Source organism: Leptinotarsa decemlineata, unplaced genomic scaffold (genome assembly GCF_025532065.1).
Source record: "Leptinotarsa decemlineata unplaced genomic scaffold, Ldec_3_MD MMD2_tig00000008_RagTag_RagTag, whole genome shotgun sequence".
NCBI lineage: Eukaryota > Metazoa > Arthropoda > Insecta > Coleoptera > Chrysomelidae > Leptinotarsa > Leptinotarsa decemlineata.
This window is the reverse complement of record NW_027412537.1, coordinates 10,557,597-10,583,628: the sequence shown is the minus strand read 5'-3', so window position 1 is coordinate 10,583,628 and position 26,032 is coordinate 10,557,597. Positions and strand designations below refer to the sequence as shown.

General features: G+C 32.6%; 1 protein-coding gene across 1 annotated transcript in view; it reads left to right on the top strand.

Moving 5' to 3' along the window:
* The window catches only part of LOC111509230 (uncharacterized), a 277,993-nt gene that overhangs the window by 95,347 nt on the left and 156,614 nt on the right, over positions 1-26,032 (top strand). The window lies entirely within an intron of this gene.

Below are 26,032 nucleotides of genomic sequence, written 5' to 3'. Positions count from 1 at the left end.
ATTCGTTCTGATACTCTGACGGAATCTGATTTTCAATTATCGGAAATCATCGACTTTATGTTGATGATATACACTACCTTGCACTGACGAGTGGCCAAACAGCCCGAAACCGGTCTGCAAGTGTGTTCCAATAATTGAAAATCTGTTGCGGCAGTTGTATCGCCAACAGCATATGCAGGAATAACGTCTGTGGAGAATCCTGCACTGACTCCTGTCGGATATAATCCAACGCCCGTGGTATTAGCCAGGGGAGTAGTTGTTTTCTGATAGGTGTCAGTCCATTAACCTACTGTGTAAGGAGTTGAGACTGGCCTGAACGAATTGTTCTTAGATAATTTGAGAGAGTATATGTTTATTATCCAAGATACAGGACCTTATTGACAAACACTGGTAAAAAGAGAACATGTAAATAACTACATCCAGATAAATAAATAAATAAATGAAAATAACATAATTACATGAAAATAATATATATCACATCTAGGTGGAAGTACACATATATTATTACATATAAGTACCCTTAATTTCATATCGTTTCGTCATTAAAATATTCTGTCAGATTGTAACAGACTTTAGATGCCAATATCTTATGTAACTTTTTCGTAAAAGTTCCAAGAGAATCCATGTTCTTTATATCTTCTCTTCAGGAAGTTTATTATACATTTTGACACCGACGTAAATTATTGAATCTTTGATCAGTGTAGATTTAGGAATGATTAATGATACATTTATTGCATTCCGTGAAGTGCGATTGTTATTTTCATAGAAAGATTTATTCTTGTACAGAAGAAATACGACAGGAAAAGAAGGGATGAAATATTGAGTAATATCAAGAGTTTGAGTCATCATTTTGTTAAAGAAAAAGATGAAGTTAAAGAAATAAAAAATATTTATATGTAAAGTATGAATATAACGGTACTAAGAACATATATAGAATTCATGACAAAGTAATGAATGAAAAGATACCAAAGATGGGATAATGGTTTAAAAAGTACATTCTTCAGTAAAGAAAAAGTACCAACAAGAAGCAAAGTGTAGGGGAGAGACAACGATGAAGAATAAAGGCATGTGGGTTAACATTTTCAGAAAAACAATAAAAAGCCAGATCAAATGAGGATGACGAACAGGATGGTTCAAGTAATATTAGAAAATCCAAGAAGTACAATTGGAACCAGAGGATAGCTAACCAAGAGATACAAAGCTATACTATAATTCAGAAACACAAAACCCAGATATTACGAGAAAAGTTTGTTCTTTGAAAAATTTCTAATTTGAATTATTTTATAAAAAAATGAAGATTGATCATTCACTGGAAGAATTCAAAAAGTTGAATTAATTACTCTACCATATCGATTTTCTATAATTTGAATATCAACTTTTTTTTGTCAGGTTGCCATTTTGTTGACCTCACTTCAATTTCACAAAATTTACACAGAGTTTGAACCAAGTCCAAAAATATTACAGAAAAATCTTCCTCTTTTGTGAAATCAATTTGATTTTAATATAATATATTATGAATTATCTTCAAGTGAATTCAGTGTTAGGAAACATTCATCAAGGCGATCAAGTTCAGAAATTGACAGACGGGACGATTAATAATAATCTCCATATTGATATATCTCTATAAGGTAAACTTCTCAAGAAACAAATGGCTAAGAAACAAATGGCTATTTTCTTTCTCACAACAAACAAGTTATAATTTAACGAATGTAGCACACAAAATATTTATTGATTGTCACAGGTTTCGCTTCATTGATAAATAATGCAAAACTTTTGAATATATGTGTGGCAGATTTTTCTAATCAATCCCTCTACAACGGATACAGGTTTTCAAACAGTTTTCCAAATAGACTTCTTTACTAGGAAAGGTGTCGAATCTTAATTACCTGTCCACCTTTTTCTAGCTTCACTTTTCGATCTTAAGTGGAAAATGTTCTAATTCATTATGCCTATATCCATAACAAATTTTTCTAAACCCTCACCCGTCCGTTAATAGATACCTAGCCATCGAATAATCTATCTAAAATATCCTTGAGCGAGGTTCAAATAATTTATAGTCGATAATGGAAATTACAAAAACGGCATTTTAATTGAACAAATTGTCCAATCGACCCTTTGAAAAACACCGCTAATCAAGAACGTTAAATTTATTACCATCCACAAGAAATGCGACTATTAAAAGGATATTATGGAACTAAACATTTTTGAGCTAATTTTTAATTAAGTGCACTTTGTTCTCAACATCTGTTTGACAAGATCTATATGGGATTCTAGAGAAATTGATGAATATTTTGACTTTTTGACAAATAGATTTCACGAGTCTAATAACTTCGACATACATACTCGATTTTCTTCAAAAATGTCATTAAAAACTAATTTCACTACTCGGTAGCTTCATCAGTTACAGTCAGTTATATCAGTTACATTAGTTACAGTCAGTTTCATCATTTACATTAGTTACAGTCAGTTATATCAGTTACATTAGTTACATCATTTACATCAGTTACATTAGAAATGACTGAAGTTTATAGGTTTCGAAGACGATTACATTAAATTAACGTCGCAATTACAAAAAATTCGGGTTGTTTTTCAGTAAAAATAGAAATTTAAGACTAACAAACTTTATCATCGTTTTGTAACCCTACAAATATAGGCAAATGTTTCAATGTATGACGCACTGTTTGGAACCTTTGGTGTAGAGGAAGATTAATCTTCCTCTTTGAAGATGATCACTTGGTGATCGAAACACGTGTCGAAGTGTTAAAAATAACGATTTGGTGTTGGGAAAAAACTCCGGTAATATTCAAATGTTTCAATTACAAAACATGAGACCTCATGAACGATTACTTGAACATATAGGGAGACCCAATAAAGACGAAGCAAGGTTGAAGTTTTTTAGTTGGTATTTTGATATATTGCTCGGACCAATTGATTTTTAGTTTAAGAGGAAATATTTCAATGATATTTTTAACTTTGTCACTTACATTGTCTCGGTGAAATATGACCATAACGCATTTGAAAGGTCATCAAATTCTCTCCTCAACGCTACCTCCTTTTTAAATTTTGATGAAGTAGATATCAGTGAGAAACGTTTCGAACTAAATCTGTAAACTAAATCTGTTACTTTTTTTTCATTCAATTATTGATTGTTTATTGTGTAGTTATCGCAGTGTTCAACAACTGCTTTACTCGTTTGTTTGCAATGTAGGACTCGTAATTTGATGCGTAATGTAGAAACAACAAAAGCAGTTTTTGCTATTTTCTGTTGGAATTTATTATTCCGTTTAATAATATTCTTGATATCGACAGAAATTTTCCAATATAGTGACCATTTCAACATTTCAAAAAGAAGGTACTTTTTTGACAGTATTTGAATAAGATTTGTCTGGTAGATGGATCTGTCAGAGAGGACTTGTGGTGTGGCCAGCATGGTCAGCCGATTTAGGTTCATTAGATTGTTTTGTAGGGTCACCCAAAAACAACTTTTCATTGAACCCACTAAGCAGGCCTGCATGATACGAATAATTGTTGAATTTTATAACATTCCAACGAAAATGCTTCAGAATATTCAAAACAACTTTGGAAAAACCTCTTTCACCTTAGGGAAGTGGAAAGCTAACATTCTAAATACTAAACACCATTGCAGCTTTCAGTGAAAATCAACCAAGTAAAACCAGAGTCCAGAGACGAAAAATTCGTGATTCAATACCAGACAGCGTAATTTCTACCCGCCATAAGTCGCATCAGTAGTGAAAGGCTGAACCACGTTTGGAATGCTGGTCCCATCATTTTCGAATAAGTATGAACCATAAAGTATACCATACTTCAAGTGAGCAAATCTGAGCAGAGTAAGCAGGTCTATCTGCTGAGTCACACAAGAATATTTCAATTCATTATCTATTTCGAAAACGATAAATTTCATTAAAGACATATTTGTTTTATTAACTCCATATTCTTTTTGCAAAAATATAATTTTCGACGAGATGTTTAGTTCAATGATGTCAGCAGTATACAATGAGAACAGTAACGGTCTAAGAAATGGACCCTGTGGAACGCCATAATACATTTCTCGTATATCGTGTACAAAGCCATGACAATGCGATGTCCTATATATGATTTCAACTAATTCAAACTTACATTTCTGAAATCATTGAAAATGAGTTTTACGTAAAAAGCTTTACTCACCCTTCTTCTAGTGAACTAGAATGTTTCCTTTCTACACGTGAATGAGTTTTGCATCACAAATTTTCATCTTTTCAGATTGTCAAAGGTTAAAATTTCGAAATCTTGAGAAGGACACAATGATTTTGTGAAATAAATCTCTAAACTTCAAATTTCTATTTCCAGAATTGATTGAAATCAATATCACATAATTTTGACTTCATTCACGAAATATTGTTAAATTCCAAATTTGAACTCGAAATTTGATTGAACTCCTATAGTACAATTCCATAATAGAAGGCACTAAATTCTCTGGAATATTATTGCATTAAAACGAAAACATTGCTGTCAAGGTTATGATGATATAAATTTTTTCTACACCCGTACTCTAACAATACACTTATATGACCATAATCCGTTTCATAATGATACCCATTATGATACAGATTTTCATAACGATACAGATTATCAACCAATAGAAACCCATAATTTTTCAATCAAGAATCCTGTTCCTTTGTTTGTCCTAGATTCTAACCTAAGTAACTAATTGCTTTATTTGTCAAAATCAGTTTTCATATTACCTACCTATATTATCAAAATGTCTAAAAACAACGATATAGAAGGAATACCATCGACTCCAATATTTTTAAAAGATCAGATTAATTACAGTTGTTATATTCAATATAAATATAATTAGAATCTTTATAGTTTTCATATATCCATGATAATACCATTAAGTTTGTGTTTTTTTAAAAAAATATGAGTTAATTACTGCAAATGTGTTCAATAAAAATATAATATTTATAGTTTTTCATTATTTATCGGGTTTAGAAAAAATAGCGTATGCAACTCTCATGTAATGGTTATTAATACACTCGCATATACCATACAAAACTCGCCTTCGGCTCGTTTCGTATCCCGGTTAATGCTCGTGTCTTAATAACCATCATTACATGATCGTTGCATAATATACTATTAATTATCATTTTTCCTCATCTATTTAGTATCATTTTCGTACACCACTGAATTTAGTGACTACTTTTTTGAAATTATAGTATGGTTCATTTTGATAATTTCATTGAATTTAGAGAATTTCTGTTTTAAAGAAATTGTTGAGCTATTTGCACGATCGCGAAAAACCCATAAACAGCCAATAAAAATTGACAATCAGATTCAAATAAATTCATTTCTATAAAAACGGTCATACATTATGAGCCTGTAGAAATGTATTTCTTCTTTGAATGAGATGCAAAAAGTTCTAGTTTGGATCATCAGTGGAGGGAAATTAAATTTTAATAGATGCGAAATAAATCTCGGAAAGAGGCTGTAATTAAACCTTTTAATATGCAAGCTACACTGTTAATGTTATTATTGCTTTGATCTCTTTTAATTAAAATGCGTTTGATGGGTGTTCTGAAAATATCAACAAAAATAACAAAGCTGTTGTGAAAATCTCCGTCTGAGAGGTTTTTGATGAACTTTTATGTTAATCCTGAAGTTGATGTCTACTATTAGAAAGACAGGAATATGACTGAACATTAAATTATGAGTAATGAAATGGTAATACATAGAAAAAACATTAATTTCAAGTAAGATTCTGTGTTCTCTCGTGAATTTTTTTTCTTAAAGTTTCGTACCGTCAATAGTGACGTTTTATGTTTCAATTATTATCTAATGCATCAGACACTTTCCGGCTAAAAGTTTTTTCTGTATACGTTGAAGAAACGTCTGTTTTACTGTTTAAAAATTATTGAATAATGACGTTCCCATAAAAAGTTTTTTTTGGAGCGATGAGTCCCAAATCACGTCGTTTATAAACGATATTAACGTAACGAAAAGTACATCCAAAATTAGATCGAAATTTTGTGTATGATGAAAAGCGTCACATAAACGTCATGAAAAATATGCATTATTATTCACATGTGTTACCACCCCTCAAAAATTGATGGGCGTTATATAAAATATCTGCGTTCTGAACCTATTATGAAGCAAATTCTGAAATCGCTGAATCACAGTAATTTTTTCACAATGGACAATTCAACAAAAAAAGTTTATTTTAACAACTTACCCCCAATCTGGGGCTAGTTGTTACATCTTCCCGGCACGACGTTGCGGTAGAGAAATAAACAAAATCTACAATGATGAATCATGTTTATTATTATTTCGCTTTGAACAGTCTTCCAACATTTATGAGTAATTATAATATCTATATCGTAATTTTGAAAGATTTTTTTTGTAGAAAAATAATATAAGTTTGGCAAGAGCCTTTTTAAATCTAATATGAAAATACAGAAACTTCGTCTGCAAATAACAACTTGTAGTAAATTATTTATACTTATTAATTATTTAAATAAACTTTAAGCAAACTAAAATAGGTACTTTGGATTCTGACATTTTTAAAGCACTAATATTATAGAAAAATATATTTTATATAGGGGTAGATAACGATATCACATACTTATATTGAATTGGTCTTCATCAGGATAGTGAATAATGCAACTGAATGAGTAAACGTTTCCCGTTACACATTTGACATGGGCCCACATTTTGTATTCCAAACATTCTAACCAATCTTCTTTTTTAAAGGTGCTGTAACTTTTGGTTCACACTGAACAAAACCATTCATCAGTTTCAGGATCTGAATCGGAAACCAAAATGTTTTTCTTCACCTTATCTTTTCCTTCTTCGCTCATTTTCGAGGACTTTCCTTTACATTTTCCTTTGTCTTTTCCTTCATTTTTGTCACATGTTTTTTGGTCTAGGCCAGTTTTCCTTCATACTCTGTTTTTGATAACTCTTTTCAGTTGTGTCGGTTAGCACAGCAGATTTGCCTTTACGACAACTATGGATGGATTGATATCGAGTCTTGGGAAAGGGTCCCATTTTTGGAAGTGAAAAATTTACTTTAGTTTAAATTTACTTCGTATACCAGATGGACCTGGTATCGATAATACTATTTCATTTTAAAATACGAAGACGAACGGTAGATAGGTACCATACAAGGTAGGATAATTTTTTTGGGTAAGTTGTTACATGTTACAACTTACCCCAAAACGTGTAATTACTTGCCCCCTAGCACGTTTTTTAATATAAATTGAAGTCACTATTAACGGATATCGATAGAAAAAAATTATGCAAATTAAAGGTAGATATATTATGAATCTTCAAGGTTAAAAATTTTGAAAAAATAAACAATATAGGCATCAAGAATTAAAAATTTCGTAAAGGATTTTTTACTTACTTGGTTGAAATCGAGACACATGCACACAACCTGTCAACTTGGCGTTTGGCGGGTCACTGATCATCTTTATGTCATGCACGAAGTTATAAGAGAACAAATTTGTCCAATCCTGTCCACCAAAGAGTTTAAAATCCCGGTAAAAATAGCGTGTAAATTCTTACCACTCTAATAACGTGCCCCTCGCTTCCCTACTCATGTAACGATGCAGTACTTCTCCGTCTTCATACAATTTTTTACACGCTTTATATTAGCTTCACGTATATGTATGTTTGTTTGCTTGTAACCCCCAAGCTCAGGATCTGTATTGACAGAATTATCGACATTACTATTGCTTGATCTATTCGCGGGCAGATGGCGCTGTATGTAACCCCCTTGATATTTCTTGATCTATTCTCGGGCAAATGACGCTTTACGTAACCTCCTTGACAGTTTGTTCAAAAGAAAATCAAAATAAAAAATGGATTTTAAGAATTATAAGTGTTAGAGAAATTTTGTACTACAGACAAAATATTCAGATATTTAAATATTTTCAATTACCCGTGATTCAGTACAGAAACAAATTTTGAACGAAACGGAAGATACATTTTGAAATCAGATTCGATTATTTGAAATCAAAGCAGAATATGGATTTCAACAATGAAAACTTTATCGTAAATTATAACTACACCTTAAAAATTCAGTTACTTAAATATTTCAAAAAATGGAAAAATTTGAATTAAGGTGCTTGACATACATATCAAATCAAAAGATTAATTTAAAAAATGAAATTATACACTGAAAAAATATTCTGTGTCCATCAATATTTTGAATGAAATTTCAAATGAAAATTGAATTGTTTTTTGAAATTATTACTGCTAATTTTTTCTTTACTTGGAAACAAATTTTACAACTGTCCGCCCTCTGTTGGAGACTTACTATACTACGTAAATCTCAGTATTACTATAGAATTTAAGACCTCAAACTTATTCATGTTGTTTGAGAGGAGTTTTACATTTCTGCGCCGTCTGTTGAAGATTTATAATACTAGTGACTAGAACTTAAAAAACTAAAAAACACACTTTTAAAGAACATCGAACCAAAAAGATAAAAATATTTTTTTTAAATAAGCTTAAAACAATAACGAACGCAAAATACTAGTACCTATTATTCGTTATTGTTTTAAGCTTATTTAATTTTTTTTTAACTTTTTAGTTCGATGTTCTTTAAAAGTGTTTTTTAATTTATAAACCAATTTTTTTTCACTTTTTAATCTAATATGCTATAAAAGCATGTTTTTTAGTTTTTTTATACTATATTTATGTTTAAAGATATTCATATGTTTTTTCATCAGGGATTTTGTATCGACTTGGTAACTGAAGACACAGAAATACTGTAGGTGTCATACAAATAAATCATAAATCTCGACTTGTTCCTTGGGAATAGTCTTATCAGAAATCGAAGGATTCACACCTACGGTGATAGATCCTTCCAGGAACCATTCAATAACCATTCAATAACAGTTTTGTTTACCTACATAACCAAACATCTGAACCCTTTCGTTGTTACTTTCTTTGAATTGAATAAATATTGTGACCCGAACCCAGCAATATTGTTATCGTCTCACCTAGTGCCGATTGTGTGGTAAGAAAACCGTTATTATTCGCCAAAAATAGGCGTTTCAACTCCTCCCACAAAACTAATCCCGTTTGCCGGATATCATTACAAATCCTTGTAATTCCCAGATGCATAACGTGCCCCCCGCAGCCAAGATTGCACTCGATGATAAGTACAATGTCTGCTGGAGAAACATGTCGGAAAGCGTTGTCAAGATAAGTTGGACGCGGCACACGGAATGAAATACGACATAATCGTATAAACAAATAGAAGTTCGGGGAAACTTTTACCGAATTAGCATATTTACTTTCTGTAATCCTTTTTGGTAAAAGTTACGGTACACAACCCGATGCCTTTGTCTGTTTACAACTGCTTAGCATAAGTTCATTTCGTAGGTTAGTATTTGCCTGAACAGTTTGCTAATTTTGATTATTCCCTCCCGGTCGATATGTAAAATGTTCGCTTCATTTCTAGTTCAGCTTGGAATTACGAGTGTGTAATTTTCAATGAAATGTGTTTGTGACAGAAGAAAAATTGGTTTGAATTCTTGTCCTTATATTATGAATTCAAAAGAGGTTTAAGTCTATTGAGTTGCAGTTCATCAGTCATCATTCATGTATAGAAAACCGATATGTCCCTGCACTGGTAAAAATTTTTCCACCGGTACCGCTGGCAATTTAATTACCGCCCATATTAGCGAGAAATCACTTTCGTGTGTGATCTCACATTCCATGCGGAATATTATTTTGTAATTCTACCCCGAAGACAAGTGTGGAATTTTTCAGTGTAATTTTTCATTTTGAGTGTACTTTTGTGTTGAAATAAAACTTTATAGGGTACATTTGCGATATAAATTTATATCGAGATATTACACTCTTGACAGAATTTTACAGTAGAATTTTACACTCTTATATAATTTCACAGTGGAATTCTATACTCTGATAAAATTTTACGGTGTAATTTTTCATTTACGGGTTATATTACCTTGGGATATTCCGTTGTAAGAAGGTCCGTATTCAGAGTAGTTTTGAAGATAATGATACCTCAATCGGATGTTGACTCTTGACTCTTAAGTGGCCATTTTTCCTCATACTTTAGATAATTGAATGCACAAGACATATTACACATTGATATATTAAAAAAATATGTATATACAAAATTAGTTCATATACATTCTTGGAATGAAATTCTACAAAACATTTTTTTTTCATTTTCAAAAAAGTCAAATAACAGTACAAAATAAAAAAAACCATTCTTCAAATTAACACATTTTCTTTCTTGCTCATGGTGGTATCATTCGGAAGGAGAAATGAAAGTAATATTTCTTTTTCTTTTTTCCTCAATTGCTGTTATTATCCTAAAAGAGAAATGAAATATCATCAAATGAATAGGTTTAGAAATCTAAAAACACACTAAGTTGACGAACACACATTCCTAGAGAAAAACTACTACTAGTTTGACTTCAATATTAATATTTCTCAAAAATTTTTGATACATATTCAACCGTTTAAATAAAAAATTAGATTTTTCCAAATGTTTTCCAACATTTTCTGAAATATAGCAAATATAGCTATAATTATATGGTATGAAGTGGTGATGAAATGTTTTGTTCACCTCTTCAACAGAAACAAAAAGGTCCTAAAGTGTTTCTCGATTCTTTCAATTTTGAGTTCCAACTTGCCTTCCATCGCAAAAATGTTTTCAAGTTCAATAATAAGAATCACAAATCCTCAAATTCATCCAAAATTATGAGAGATACGAATAAAACGTTCATATATTTTTTAGGTGAATAAAATTACGATTTAACATTGTCCGATATTTGCAATCACCAATACGAAACTTTATTCCTCATCGAAATTCATTTTTAAAATGGATCGTGCATACGGCGTCACTGATGAGTCACGCCACTGCTATCGAGTACATCTCTTTTTCTCAATACCATTCAGTAATTATCACAAACATTTTCAAATATATGTTCTGTAATTATTTGAAAATCAGTTAAAATATGTTGTTCTATTCCATATAGTATGAAATAATTCGCGATGTGAGGTTAGGATATACTTGTAATAAAAAAACACTCTATAATGCATAACGAGAAAACTCAATGAATTCATCTGTTTATTGGACTAGTTATTGAAATTTTACAAGAAATGTACTCACCTTCTTTATTTATTTTCACCAACAACAAAAATATTCTAATGCACACGTCAGACAAACCGTTGCGCTTCTGTAGACAAGAATGAACAATACAATAATCGCTCACAAATACAAGCGTAATTTTACATTCGATAAAGAGATGGCGAAAATTTACATTTCACTAAGGGGGAATACCCATCGTCCAGTTAGTAATTCTCTTCACATGAAATAATACGTTATGATTTCACACATATATTAGATGAATATTTAATTCTCAATGAAAAGTACATTGCCTACTGAAATTACGCTCGGGGATGTGAATTATTCAATAGAGAGAGTATATTTTCAATAAAACTGAAGTAATTTTCTTCGTTCGAAATGAAAATTCCGAGATAGATTTCAATCATTTTTCCCGGTGTGCATTTTAAATCTGTAATATTTTTGAAGATCAGTTCAGTGAAAAACTAGAAGAAAAGTTGGTTCGGTAAGAGAATCAATTTTTTCTTAAGAAAAACAAATGTCGCCTTGTCAAGAAAACAATTGTTTTAAAAAAAAATTGATGCTTTTACCAAACCAACCTTTCTTGATATTTTCGAAAATATCCATTCAAATTACATGCTGTGTGAGTTTTCTAACCTTTGGATTCCTCTTCACTCTACTGGGAATGTTACAATCACTGAAACTTGAACTGGATCTGGCTTATCAGGTTGTTTTTTTATATTCACAATCAATCATTATTATACAATACAATAATATTCAATTTTCTAACTTTTCAATTATAATATTATTCAATTTATGGAGACAAACATTTTCGTGGAGTTCACCTTCGTCGCCTTGAGAAGAATCCTCTTGTTTATTAAAAAATTGAAAACCTCTTACTTTCCTTAGTTACCAACTCTCAATTTTCATTACTTCCATTTCTCAACTTTAATATCACAAAAATAACCAGTTTATTGAAATAAAACAACGATAACAATAAAAACAACAATAAAAATTAATTGGCGCTACAGGGCGACTTCATTGATTCCAGTGGCGCATTTGCTTTTCCAACTGCAGGAAAACCCGGAAAAACCTGCAGCACCACATCATCTAATCTGCCAATGTCCTCTCTCTCATAAAACAAAATGTAGGGTGTCTCCAGAGGCTCCAATAAATTTAATACATCGACGTACACTTCGTGACACAACTATCGTCCAACTTAAACCAGTCAGTTTCGTCTTTGACCCAGGCGAAATAATGACCAAATTCTACGCCAGAACCACAATGCACCATGAATATTATAATAGCGGTCTGCTATTTTGCTATTTGTTCCACAATTTAAATACATTTTCACTCTACAATTATGTACAAAAATGGTTAATTTCATTCAAGTCGAAATATAAAAATTCTTCAAAACATCACTTGATGTCCGTATCTAAGGAAATGATTTACAATGATGATATTCGAAATTTTCATCATTTCTGAATATTTATAACAAGTTTATTATGTCTTTTTCAATTTTACTCAACATATATCTTTTTGCTTTCATCTGACATTAATTTACAACCTATGTCTGTTTTTTGAAAATTAATAAAATTTGGTACACAAATCTTGAAATTTGAATTTCCCACTCTTTCATACTTGTTTCCTGTCAAAAAAATACTTTTTTGAACGCAATGTTCAATTGTTTTTCTGTTAGCACCACTTTAATCAGATGAAAAACAGTACTCGTTATCCAATCCAACGTAACTCGTATCTTCAATAATAAAGACGTTAGCAATAGTGCCGACTTGAATTTGACCACACTGTATATGTATTGATTTATGAGGTATGCATTAGTCTGGAATCCCTCAATAGATATTAAAAACTGTCAGTTCTTCACTAAGTTCTCAAAATCTCACCAGGTTGTTGGAACAATAGTTGTAGCACATTCTTGCAGATGCGTTTAGATGAACCCATAAAAATGGGTTGTACTGACAAAATGATACAGTAAGAAAATAAACCGAGTCAAATCTGTCCTAACAAACGACAAATGGTGAGCCCTCCAGGGCCAACAGAGACATAATTGATGTTTATTATGTGGTAACAAAACCGAAATTATAAGTGGTGACAAGAATTAAATGTGACATTATCTCTTCTTCAACAACATGTGGCGGACATAACAGAAGACGTATGTGGATTCTGTGAGGAATATATTCCTTAGGGAGTGGGTCTAAGATGAGTTTACATGTTTCGGATGATTTGGAAGATGATGAAGATTGCCAGAATGAAAGGAATGTATTCAGTGAATGGATTAAAGAATTTCATTTTTTCCTAAACGTTGACGAAGACCTAAATAAAGCAGGTGTGTTGAACTTATAATCGTTTGACAAGATAATTTAGAAGTAATTGATAGTAAAAATATGACAAACACATTTTTATCCATATGCTCTATAAGAAAATAAAATAAACAATACGTGAAAATCAAACTCATCAGTTTATTACATTGTACAATTCAATTATCATGAATGAACATAATTTCTTTCTTGAAATTGTTTACATCAAGATCAGTTACATGTCGTATCCTTCTTTATTGTAATGTTATAAATCGATGGGTCTAATTTAATTGGAAGCATTTGAAAGATGTAAACTCCCTCAAATTGGTATGGCAGCTATATCGTTTTCCAACACTCCTAACTTTGGCCCCTGAACCCTTCCATTTGTATATCAAATGTACCCCTATATCATGGGGATACAAAACATAGTTCACCACCTTTGACAGTCCGTGTATTAGAATAATAGTCAATTTCTTTCAAGTAACGGAGTAAAAAACCACTTTTTATTTACTGTTCCATAGTCATACATAATTGAGTCAGTTGAAAAGTGAAAATTGAAATATGTATTTCAAAAATTCAATGTCGCTGTATGATTTGTTATAATGAATCTCAAAAGACGATGTATAGTTGTATATGTATGAAAATAATCACTGTAATCATAGTAATAATCAATGTAGTTTTTTTAATAAAACACTCAAAATTGTTTTGACTTTCAAATATCGATTGAAATTTTCAATCCTTCCTATAAAAAACACTGGTTAATATATAACAAACATACACAGCTCACCCGGAAGTTCAGGTTAGCCAACGCGCATTTCGAGAATTCGACTACTCGATTTTCGAGTGTTCGATTACAGTGTTCGATTTGGATGACTGCTTGACAATAAAGAATTTACATGTTTTTATACTAAGCAGTTGTAGGAAAAGTCCCTACACTCACAATTTTTGTAGTCTCGGGGTAAGGCATTATTCTTTTTTTTTTATTCAAGGCATAAACAATATCATCACCTGCTCTCAATTGTTACATATGTTGAATTTTCTGGTTCCTAGACTATCTAGGAATAGTGTTACATTTTATCTCAACACTCCGCGTACAAATATAATGAAAAATTCTCCAATCTATACAAAGTGCGATACCTCTAATACTGTTAGTTATCTCTAGATATATTCAAATGCCAGATTATACAAATCAAATGACATTTCTTAGCTAGCTAACAGTTCTGTTTTTAATTTTCTTTTTACATAGATTCACAAATGATATTATGTAAGTACATATTTTTGAATGCCACTGTTACTCCTTATTCTATAATTGGGTTCATCCTGTAGAATAGTGTATGAAATAAATAAATAAATAGCTCCTCTAAAATTCTAAATTCCAATTTTTTCCTTTTCTCCCATTCAACCACAGCAGTGCATAAACACTTTCTATAATCGTCCTAATCAATAAAAACGCGGACGAGCCAAACTTTAAAGGAAACCGTCATTCCCTTCCAAGGACCCTTTGAACTTTGCATCTGCCTCCTTCGCCGGTAATAATTCACCTAATTATGACAGACGGCAAAAATTGTAATATCAGCGTTTTGCGTCGAGTCCTAATGTTTTGTTAGCACTAATATCGACGAAGGGGCGATTTTATTACTTTCAAGGGACAAACAGAAGACACGCACCTGCTTACCTGGCGAGAACGCTGCCTACGAGAACATGACTGGAGCCAGGACGAAAAATAAACGCTATGTCAGGATGTCTAGAGGCGACAATCGGATCCTCAGGAATACCCTGCGACGCATGTACAAAAATAGAATGCCGCAGAGCCTTTTTGCGCTTCGAAGTCCATATTTCAGTCGTCGAATAACGAAAAGTAAAGGAATATGTAAATGCTTTCAGACAAGGCGGCAGGTGATCAGTTGAGTTTTTGAGTATAATTGTCTGCCTTTGTGGCCGGATTCGAACAAATCAATAGAAAATGGGAATAAAACCAAAGATTTCGTGAATTGGCTTTCAACGGATCTGACAGAAAGTATCACTTATCAATGGGATAATGAAAGAATTAGGAAACTCGATATCGAATGCTGAAAGATGTTGTTACGTCGGGCTGGTTTGTTAAAACATTCGTTTTTCAGTATACTTTCAATCTCTAATGCTATAATAATAATAATAATACATTTCATCAGTTCGAACTTCAATTGTCTACTATAATATAAATTGATTTGAAATCCCTGAAAGAATCTGTAAAAAATTAAAAAGATTAACCAAAAAATAACAATTTTATTAAACAAAAATTGAAATTACAAAGAAATAACATACAGGCAACAACCAAAAAAATTTTAAAATTCAAATAATAATACAAGCTCAAAAAGAAAAAATATTAACAAAAAAGTTACGACACGACGTTTCGATTGTTAATATCCACAATCATCTTCAGGTGATAACTGGTCTCATTCCTCCGAGATCTGACTATTTATAGGTTATTGGAGTGCTTTCACCTATCCCCTCTTCCCCCTCACCGCTTCATTGGTTTTAGCGGGAGATGACCGTTTGGCGGGAGTTGGTCGTTTTTCGCTTGATTAGAGGTTTCCATATGTTACGTATCTTTACGTTAGCTTGACTAAATGCGTTGTTGAATAACATATACGCGGCTTCTTTGAATTTTCTCCTAAACCAGTGTTCCTCTCTGTGGATGATTTCAGCTTGAGCCCACTTGATGTTATGTTGATGAGTCCAAACATGCTCTGCTATTCCGGATTTGCTGGTTTCTCCTCGCTGTGTGTGTTTCTTGTGCTCAGCAATGCGAACTTTCAATGGCCTCTTAGTTTACCGGATGTATGATTCTCCGAACTCGCAGGGTATGCGGTAAATGCAATTCTTGGAATCGCAGTCCGCGTTTGGTGGCCTGGTTTTTATAAGGCTGCTACGGATAGTGTTCCCAGATCTGAAGCAGGTCCTGATGTTATACTTGGACCCAATCCTTCTTATCCTTTCCGATAATACTCTAATGTAGGGAAGTACAAGTACTGGTTGTGGCGGCTTCTCTTCCTTGTGGAGCTCTTGCTGTCTTCTAACTAAAGGCTGTTCTACCATCACTCTGGAGTAACCATTCCGTTGAAGGTCATTTTTGATGATGCCTAGTTCCTTGTATATAATTTCTTTGTAATTTCAGTTTTTGTCCAATAAAATTGTTATTGTCAATCTTTTTAATGTTTTACAGATTCTTTCAGGGATTTCAAATCAATTTATATTATGTTAGACAATGGAAGTCCGAAATGATGAAATACACCACGAAACATTGTCAACCACCTTCAAACAAATGAATAATAATATACTTTATTGTCGTTAAGAATAAATCTTGTGGATAAAGCTTGTGAAAAATAAATACAAATGTAAGTATAGAAACATAAAATGTGAATAAAAAAACACCTACAAAAAAGTAAAATTAGAATATACACTATTTTTCAACGTCGAACTTTGTATCAAGATGGTTGTTTGTGTACAGATTTGTTTGAAAATATTATCAACACTTATATAATAGACACATAAAAATATATACTTATATATAATGTTACAGAAATAAACACACCCATTGCACCAGACAATCAAATATTTATATCCAAACAAGAATATAAACAAAAGTATTATATAACCTAAATTCAAATATGCACATTTTGTCACGTAAATATATCATTATAAATATATCATATATCATTATGCAAATTATAATAGGGTCTATCAGCCAAAAATGTTTTTACGCTTATTCTAAACATTTTGTCTTATATCTGAGGGCAAGTGATTAAACATTTCGACCCCATTGTAATAAATAGATTTCCTGGCCAAATTTGTTAAAGGAATTGGCAATTTCGACGCGGTGGAATGGGTGCTATAAGAATGGCATGAAACCTCAAATAGGGACATATTTTTGTAAATGAGGCACACCGTTTCCAAAATGAACAAAGCAATCACTGTTAAAATCTTTCGCTCAACGAATGTGTGTCTGCATGAATCACGACGTTTAATCTTACTAATATACCTGATAGCCCGTTTCTACAGTATTAATACAGACAGAAGTGCTGATGAATTGCATACTCCCCAAGACGTTATTCCATATCGTAGGTGGGATTCAACGAGGGCGTAATACACCGTTCTGGCAGTTTTGATTCCCAAATTTATTGAAGTTAGTCACACTGCATAATATCCATAACAAATTTTACTTTTGAGTTGTTTGATATGTTCAGTAAATTTGAGCTTATTGTCAATGTGAATACTTAGAAATTTAGATTGAGTCTCATTCTTGATAACTGAGTTATCACCAAATCACAGGTCATCAAGAGCACATCTGAATGACAAAATGTTTGTTTAGTGATATTGAAGGATAGCAAATTAGCACCACAACATTTTTTGATTTTTTCATATCAGTAGATATTGCATTGTGTAAATCATTTGAGTTTTTGTTGTTCCACAATATCGTCGTGTCATCAGCGAAAAGAGTGAAATTTCCAGAAATGCTCAAATTTGCAATGTCATTGACACATAATAAGAATAAGATGGGCCCTAAAACTGATCCTTGTCTAACACCACACAAAATTTACCTTTTCTTTTTTTTTTCTGAAAGTCCTGTTGCTCTTATCATTTGATTCCTTCCTGAAAGGTAAGATTCAAACCATTTGGGTTTTGAAATAGATGAAATGTTGAGGGTACAGGGTGTAACATAAATACGTTGAAATATTCAAGTTACGTATCCGAAAACGCTTCATTTCGGAAATGGGTGTTGACATTGAATTTTTTATTCGTTTTTTTTTAATAACTATTGCAAAAAATAAAATATATGCACGAAATTTGGGATCCGGATTGTTTTTGATGTGAGAAATCATAATTTCGTATTGATTTTCATATAGCATTCAGAGGGCGCTGCGTACACTGTCATTATTTATTACAAACTTGTCTGACAGTAAAATGTTGGTACTTTCCATGAAAAAAACAAATTTCTACACCTTTTCCAAGTAAAAAAGGTGAACTTCCTCAACAACGCTGGAGGTGATCGTTTTCGAGATATTCACAATTTTTTATATCGATTCATATTACTTAGCTCCTAGAGCGCTAAGTGGAGTTGCTGAGAACATTACAAAAACTAAATATGCGGTGGATCTCGTCAAAATACATTTTTTCTTATAATTTTTCAAAATATAGTTGGTTTTTGTCATGAGTTTTTTGCTATTTTAGTCATCTGTATCTCGAAAACGAAATATTTTTCTTCGATGAACATTTTTTTAATAAAAGTTGTTTATTTCGACGAGGTTCACCACATACTTAGTTTCTGTAATGTTCTTAACAAATTCACTGAGTAATTGGCCAAGACGTGCTTGTTTTTTATCAACAGTGAGCTCGCGCGGCATCCATTTTTGATTACCTTACTTATGACTGCTCCCCAATTATAGGGACCGAACAATTCGGATTTACATCCAAAAAGTCAGCTGAACTGGGTCTAATTACCTACGTTGATTTTCTGTCTGACGCTCTGTCTAAGAATTTGCAAGTTGACTCTGTGTACACTGATTTCTCCAAAGCTTTTGACAAAGTTAGTCATGAGCTATTGATCCATAAACTTTGTTTATATGGTGTCGATGGACCAATATTGCAGTGGCTCAAGAGTTACCTTTCGGAAAGAACACAAATTATTAGAGTTATTCATTATTATTCTCATACCATCGCAGTTACATCGGGTGTTCACATTTGGGACCACAGTTGTTTAACCTTTTTATCAACGATCTAATCAGCTTCTTCCATGAAAGCGAAGCTTTGCTATTTGCCGACGATTTGAAATGTCTTAAAATATTTAAAAGTGGAGCTGATATATTGTGTCTACAAAACGATATAGATTGCCCATCCAACTGGTGTTCGCAAAATGGTATGTTTTTGAATGCATCCAAATGCCAAATTCTTCGCTTTCATCGAACACATTACCCAATCATTTTTGAATATAGTATAAATAGTCGGATCTTACATTCTGCTACTGAAACCAAAGATCTAGGTGTGATCCTAGACTCCACACTTAGCTATAAATCACACATTTCTGTTGTAAATCAAAATTCTACGAAGATGCTTGGCTTTATAAAGAGAACCACTCTTTATTTCACCAACATCACTGCTATTAAATCTCTTTATTTTTCCCTGGACAGATCTCATCTCGATTATTGTTCCACAGTTTGGTCCTCTCACTACGTTACACAAAAAAAAGAAACTCGAGGCCGTACAGCACAATTTCCTGCGATATATTGTCTTCAAGAAGCGTGTATACTGTGACTGTACTGTATTGGAATGCATTTTGAACATACCTTCTCTTGAGACTCGCAGAAACATTGAGATTTTCTATTCTATTCAACGGACTGAGTATCAGTCCCGAGCTTCTCTCCAAAATATTTTTATATGTCCCCAGTCGTTCAACTAGACAGGTGCAAACGTTTTAGGTTTTTTTTCACAGATTCAATTATTCATATAACGGCTTTATTCCCAGAACTCTTAGATTGGCTAACTCTTTGAACAACCTTCAAATCTTCAATATATCAGTATGCCGCTTTAAAAATCATATTCTTCACTTAACCATCTTACTCTCTGCTTGTGTTGTTGTTGTGTCTATAGTGTTACTTGCCTGTAAGAATTATATTAGTTCTTTTTAATTTTTTCTTAGTAATTTATTTGCTATCTTACTTCGGAATTGTATTATTGTTATAACGTACTTTTAATCCACTGTATATATGTACATATATATATATATATATATATATATATATATATATATATATATATATATATATATATGAATAAATAAACCTTGAAAAGAGTTTTCTCATAGTCGAATACTCAAGCAATATAAAGCCAACACGTTATTGTGATATCTTCACAATGTCAGCTACCTCAGGCAACCTCACTTTTTGATCATTCAAAATGATTTTGTGGATTTTAATATGTTTTCTGACGTTACTGCCTCATTTGGACATCCACTGCGTTCTGCATCATCGGTGTCTCTACCACCACGTTTAAAGTCAACAAACCAACGTTCAATTGTTGTTTCAGATGGAACAGAGCCCTTATAACACTTTTCAAGTCATCGCTTCGTTTGAACGGTATTTTTTCATCATTAGGCAGTGTAAAATTAAAACATGAAATTGTTTTTGATCCATTGCTTCGAAAATAACAAAGGTAGTGTAACTCTCAGCACAATAACCCTCAAATTTATGAGTGTAGTATCATGAAATTTCAACAATTGCAACAGTGTGCAATTCAGAATATGTTTTCTTCATTAAGGAACTTGGCGTATTTTTGGATGATCTACCTTGTATGTCGTTCTCAATATGCAGGACTGGGAATCACCTATTGGCCGATGCCTATCTCATTACTTCATTTCAAATATGTAACAATAGCGCTTTTGATACATTATTCACAACCGCACTCCTGCTTCATTGGGTAAATCCAACAAGTTTTATTGTTTAATGTATATTGTGAATAGTTCCCTGTGAACAGAGAACCGGTAAATTGAACGATTGTCCGAACTTGTCAGGAAAACTTTTATTTAGCGAGCTTTCAACGGTACACGAATATGCAATTAGACGGTATTAAAAATATGTGATTAATCTAATTTCATGTTGTTAATTCAACGCGAACACGCCATAAACAAATTTTTCATTATTCACAAATTATACGTCTAGGGTGGGTTGATGCAATCAATTTATTACCAGCAGTAACTTTGGAACGAAACAAAACAAATCTCCTATTCCTTTGACTTGAATAACTTCTTCGAACTGTTTTATTACTTATAAAAAGTTTATATCTTTCGTAAAATGACAACTCAAAGATATTATCTGAATCAGCATTTCCTATTCTTTCATGGGCTTTTTCAATCCCTTTTAATACTGAATACTCTAAAACAATGAAAACTATAAAACACTTTTGCAAATCGTTTTTCAATTTTCCTTGAGAGGTTAGAGAAAGGTCAGCTGTTAAGAGTTGCAGACTTTCTCTTGTCATTAATGAACAGAATAATGCCAGAAATTAAGGGAATTTTTTTTTCTGCGAGAATTTAAACTAAGTTGATGAATATTGTTACGCCCATGGTGAAGATGATAAGCTAGGGCGAGCGAACAAACTGCTACTGGCACAAGTTTGACAAATTATCGTAAAGTGACTCATATACTCATTCCTAATGCTGGTCACAGATGAGAATCGCATTGGAACGCGTTCCCGAACATAAAAGAGCGTTCCAATCGACTCTGTATGTGTATACAATGAGCTGCAGAATGGATAAAATTAGTTCGAGAAGTAGTTCAGAACGCGGCTTAGTTCTTGCAATTAGCCGGCAACAGTAAACAAATAAAATAAGTGACTCTATGCCGAGATACCCAGATGATCTGTTAGTGCGAGCTCATAGAAATTGGGACATTTTTTAAATTGTTCGCAAATTGATTTTTTCAAATTATTGCGTTTTTTGTCATCAACAGCACGGTCCGGTGCTGTGCACTTTTTTACATATTATCCGACCAAATAGGTTCACCTAATAAGTTGAATCCAATTTTTCCTAGGATTTCTGACTACAAGAATCGCCAACCTGCAACAACAACAGAAACCCCCGACCAACGAAATAACTAAATCTTGACTTATTCCACAGCAATGAGTCAGCAACAATTTTCAGAAAAACCCAAGTGATCATTGTTCCTTCAGTTAATGGAATAAAAATCCAAGAATATCTCCTAGCACTAGAAAATCTCGTGAATCCCAAACAAATTCTATTTGCATCAAAGATCTCCAACAACCGAATCTGCATTCACCTCTCTAATGCAAAACTAGTAAACACAGTACAATCACGGCTAATACCACGAACATCTAAAAGAACAAGTCGTTCAGGCCGGTCTCAACTCCCTACACTGTAGGATAATGGATTGGCCCTTGGCTAATACCACGAAGGGCGTTGGATTACATCCGACAGGTGTCAGAGCAGGATTCTTCACTGAAGTTATTCCTGCATATGCTGTTGGCAATACAACTGCCGCAATAGATTTTCAGTTATTGGAACACACTTGCAGACCGGTTTCGGGCAGTTTGGCCACTCGTCAATGCAAGGTAGTGTATATCATCAACATAAAGTCGATGAGTTCCGATAATTGAAAATCAAATTCCTTCAGAGTATCATTCCCCGAACTAAGCTGAAGCATACAACAAACAACAGGTTTGTCGTCGCTCCATCTGCCTGTGAACGAGGAAACCAACAGCATATCCGAAACTATATGTGAAAAGTCCTATGTATTTTGTAGAAAATCTTATTGTATATAGAATAAAGAAAATGACTTTTGTCTAATTTCTATTTATTGGTAATTATTTCTATTTATTATTAATTTCGGTTTTAAAGACCATTTCCATAACATAACAAATAATAAACTTAGTAGAAATCAGGCAAAATTTATTTTCTTCATCTATATTCCCGCCTCATTGTTGTAAATAATATAATATATATTTCATGATATGTTGATAACCCAAGGGGTTAATGCAACTTTATTCTTTTGAAATTGAAAAAAAAAGTGAAATGAGCGTGGAAATTATGCAGTGTAATCTGGAGTGCATTTGTAATTTTGAATTGTTGAATGAAGTTATTGAATTTGAATGAGCGTATCACCTATTTATCTTCAAGAATATGTGTGATTGATGATTTGTTTACTTTATGGTAATTCATGATCACTTAAATGAAATGAATAAAAAACACTTTTGTCTAAATATCACTGTTAGATTTCATTTATACGACCGGTTTCGGGTTTGACCCCATTATCAAGTATATACTTGATGTGATTCTCAAGTATATACTTATTTATACGACCCGAAACCGGTCTTATAAATGAAATTTACCGGTGGTATTTAGACAAGTGTTTTTATTCATTTCATTAAGGTATCATCAAGAACTCATTTAATGACCATAGTTCTCAATGAAATCCTTCTTAGATTCTTGATTTTATCTGGTATGAAAGTATTTCATGGTTTGAGTAAACCATGTCTATTCCTTCCCAATTTTTGCAGATCCAAGATGTTGTCTCTCAGAAGGCCCAATTTCAAATTAGGACGAAACGAGGTGGTATAAGAGCGAATTAGTTATTCCTGTAAATATATTATTAGGCAATGAAAAGAATATTCAAATAAAATTGAACATTTTGCCCTAGCATTTTATTCAATTGTGTTCACCTTCACGTTTTTGAAAGCGTCCTTTTTGTTAACTGCATATAGCTACAGTTCCGTATTGTCCTTTTCACAGGAACCTTGATAAAAATGTTGGAAAATTAAAAGTTTTAGAATTTTCCCTTGCGATATTTGCATTCGAATTGAGATAATCAACTCCAACAAAAGTGACTATAAAAAACGTAAAATTATTCTAATTATTCAGAACATTGACTTCTTTTATTATTGGGACTAAAGAGTTTTGTTTGACCATATTCTTGAAAACTTCAAAATTCACGTGAAAAAAATCATTTTGAACACAAAAGAAATTAAAAATTATATTGAAAATGTCTCTGAAATACAAAAAATTAATAAATAGAGATGACTTCCATGAAAGCAACAAACTTTATCAGTTTTGTGACCGACGCCAATGCTTCACAATTTCTTGAAGTACTGAATATATAGACTCTAAAACTTCACTTTGCGGAACTCCATGTTTTAATAATTTTGTGCAAATACAAATACAGCGATATTACCTACTTTCCATCAGTTTTTATTATTAATGAAGCGAGAAAAATGAAACATTTCCTCCCACTAGAATATGATATTAATAATAATAATACTTGTAGTTTATTCACCTAGATAAATTACAATCTTCATTAGAGAAACTGAACAAAACAAAGAAAACTTCGAGAATGAAAATAGCAGGTGAAGTATAGAACAATAAGTGTTGCATAGTGTAAATTTCAAGTGAAAATTTTAATTGAAAATTCAACACATTAAGAATGATGCGCATTGTTTTTTAGAATCAATAGACTTTATTATGTATGAGGTTATTTCAAAAGTTCTGTCATGTTTTTGTAGCTCCATCACAAACGGTGTGTGGGATAACGGAAGAGCTGGGCTGAGGGTCTAAAACGTATTGGAAAGAGCAAAAAGCTGAAAAAGTGGGTGTCCCACTATTCAAACGATCGACAGAAATTATCAGGTTTCAAGGACTGCTCTTCTTTGATTGTACGCAACCAAAACAATCCTTCTTGGATCGGATCGCCACGTGTGAAAAAAAATGCACCCTTTACGACACCAGGAGTTATTGAAAAGACTGATATACAGATGAGCCAACCAGAGACTTTACAAAGGTGAAAACCCACCGAAACGAAGCCATGGCTGGTGTGATTCACTATAACTTTCTGCAACCGAGCCAAACTATGACAGAGAGGGAGTGATAATGGATTCAAAATGATTTTTAAATCTCACAGTGAGAAGACCGTTAATATGTATAATCGTTTATTGGGTTTCATTTCATTCAAAAATACAAGACATTTCAGAAATGCAAAAACTCTTCTTAATCTATACCAATCTTATGTATATAGTCGTTTGAACTTTGCATCTGTCGTTTGGAATCCACAATATTCGATTTATCAACTGAGAATTGAAAGTGTTCAAAATGAATTCGTCAAACAATTGGCCCTTAAAACTGACATTTCTATAATCAATGGAAATTTCCGTCCAATTTTCAAAAAGTATTCGTTGTTGTCTCTTACAAATAGAAGAAAAATGTTAGATATATTAATGCTTTACAAATTATTCAATAAACGTGTCGACTGTCCTACGTTGATAACAAAAATTTCATTGAATACACCTTGCAGAGACTTGCGAAACCATGATTTCTTTGCAACCCCATTTACAAAAACCAATTCAGAGAAAAACTCTCCTTTATGCAGAATTGTCAGATCCTTCAATACTCATTGCAATGATATTTAAAAACTGAGGTTACCTTTTCTTAGATTTAAAAAGTATGTGAAATATATTTTTAGTTATAATTAGTTATCGGTTCTTCATATGCTTTTGTTTAATTTTTTGTTTATATTAATTACTATACATTTTGTCTACTCACTATCTTTCATATGTAAAATGAGGATATTTTTTGGATTCATTCTGTTTGTATCTCTATTTGTGTAATAAATGTTTATCGTTTAAGACAATGGTGGCATCGACCGGAAAAGTACAGCTAGTATAGCTCTTCCACAGTAATTTTATCGAAAAAAATCCCCTCTAGAAGATAATCAACCCACTCAATATCATTCACTGCATCCCGTTACATAATTCAACCCTATCGCCGGCATAATATTCTCCCATAATCCTTTTGGAGCTCAATAACCGCTTCCTCGTATCTCTAAACTAGGCAGGTGAATATTACGACTTAATCTTCTCTTATATGAAAATCACCGAAGTGAGGAACAATAAACAATAAATTCCGCCCGCTTCGCTTGACTTTAGTGTCTCTCTTTGACTTTTTTACCGTCGCCCTAGGTAACTCACGCTGAGGTGTCCCACAGAGTCGGGCCCTTAGGGACTAAAGTAACACGTTGTTGCTTGTCCTCGTCCGAATTTCTAGTTAAACTGCCCATCCATCACCTGGACG